Genomic DNA, 2055 nt, shown 5'->3' on the forward strand with positions numbered 1-2055 from the left:
CATCAGGGGAGCTTTAAAAAACAAAAACCAAACCAGCAATGGTTGGGCCCCCACGACCAGCGATTCTGCTTTAATTGGGCTAGGGTGGGATCCAAGTGATTTTAACACGCAGCCAGGTCTGAGAACCTCGCAAGCTGGCAGATGGATCTCCATTCTGTTTCCCACACACAGCCATATTTTCTGCCTCATACTGTTCTCTCTTCCTGGAGTGCTCATTCATACCATCTCCATGTTGCCAACTCTATTCATTATGGAAAGCTGAGCCCAGATTCAACTCCTGCACACATTGGCCCCTGAGCTTCTCCTCCCCTCAGCTCCTGCTGCATCTGAGCTGCACTTCCCTCACTACCCAAATTCTCTTCTACCTTTGTCACATTTGTTACTTTATAAATCTCTTACTACATAAAGTTTGGTGTAATATCCATTTCTGATCTGTTTTATATCTTTGCAGTGACCCAGAAAATGGTGGATGGATGCTTAAAAAATGTTTGTGGTGAAAGAATGGTTCATGTAGCATCAGAGAGTATTCACTTTTTATTGAAATCTCATGGGTGGCTGCTTTGGCGCTTGTGGCCGAATGTGACCCTTACATTGTACTCTGTTAAAATTAGTCCTCATTCCATGAAAAACTGTTCCTCAAACTGTGTCCTATGCAGTATTTGTGGTCAGCATATATTAATACTATTCCATAGAACAAATGTTATTTAATCAGAGAATAAAAATTAAGAAATATTACAAACCACATGATTGCTGCATGTATTAGTCAGGATTCTCTAGAGGGACAGGACTAATAAGATAGTTGTCTGAAAATGTATGTCTGAAAGGAGTTTATTCAGGAGAATTGACTCACACAATCACAAGGTGAAGTCCCACAACAGGCTGTCTGCAAGCTGAGGAACGAGGAAGCCAGTGGTGGATCAGTTTGAGGTCCAAAACCTCAAAAGTAGGGAAGCTGACAGTGCAGCCTTCAGGCTGTGGCCAAAGGCCTGAGAGCCCCTGGCAAAACACTGGTGTAAGTCCAAGAGTCCAAAAGCTGAAGAACTTGGAGTCCAATGTTTGAGGGCAGGAAGTATCCAGTATGGGAGAAAGACGAAGGCCAGAAGACTCAGCCAGTCTAGTCCTTTCCTGTTCCTCTGCCTGCTTTTATCCTAGCTGTGCTGGCAGCTGATTAGATTGACATTTGTGTCAGTAGACTAGGAGAGGCAGACCCATGAATTGAGGGTGGGTCTGCCTCTCCTAGTCCACTGACACAAATGTCGATCTCCCTTTGGCAACACCCTCACAGATACACCCAGGAACAATACTTTGCATCCTTCAATCCAATCAAGTTGACACTCACTATTAATCTGCACATCACTCTTCAGGTTTTCCTACCATCCCCAGACCACAGAGATTCTTAGTCTTTCTTCTTACTATTACTTTTCTTTCCACAGAGCAGGAATTCCTATAAGATAAAAGTAACCATTTGAAAGTGAACACTTCAGTGGCATCTAGTACGTTACCATGTTGTGTAACTGCTATGTCTATCTAGTTCCAAAACATTTTTATCCCCCCAAAAGGAAACTATCTACCCACAAGCAGTCATTCTCCATTTCCACCCAACTCCCAGCCCCTGGCAACTAGTAATCTGCTTTCTGTTTCTATGGATTTGCCTATTCTGGACATTATTTTATTTACTTTTTGAGATGGAGTCTTGCTCTGCCACCCAGGCTGGAGTGTAGTGGTGTGATCTTGGCTCACTACAACTTTTACCTCCCGGGTTCAAGTGATTCTCCTGCCTCAGCCTCCGGAGTACCTGCTATCACAGGTTCTCTGCCACCACGCCTGGCTAATTTTTGTATTTTTAGTAGAGATGGGGTTTCACCACGTTGGCCAGGCTGGTTTTGAACTCCTGACCTCAAGTGATCTGCCCACCTTGGCCTCCCAAAGGGCTGGGATTATAGGTGTGAGCCACTGTGCCCAGCCTGGACATCATTTCATATACATGGAATCATGCAATATGTGGCTTTTTGTGTTTGGCTTCTTTCTCAGAGCATAATGTTTTTCAGGCTTCTC

The 2055-nt window shown here is 44.2% G+C and overlaps 1 long non-coding RNA gene across 1 annotated transcript in view; it reads right to left on the reverse strand.

Annotated features, from left to right (window-relative positions):
- Positions 1 to 1262: 1262 nt before the first annotated feature.
- Positions 1263 to 2055, reverse strand: part of LOC108289396 — a 17290-nt gene continuing 16497 nt past the window's right edge. Inside the window, exon 3 of the long non-coding RNA XR_001819144.2 lies at positions 1263 to 1444. This is a non-coding gene — a long non-coding RNA (uncharacterized LOC108289396). The remainder of the gene's footprint in view (positions 1445 to 2055) is intronic.

Source organism: Cebus imitator, unplaced genomic scaffold (assembly GCF_001604975.1).
Source record: "Cebus imitator isolate Cc_AM_T3 unplaced genomic scaffold, Cebus_imitator-1.0 Scaffold401, whole genome shotgun sequence".
NCBI lineage: Eukaryota > Metazoa > Chordata > Mammalia > Primates > Cebidae > Cebus > Cebus imitator.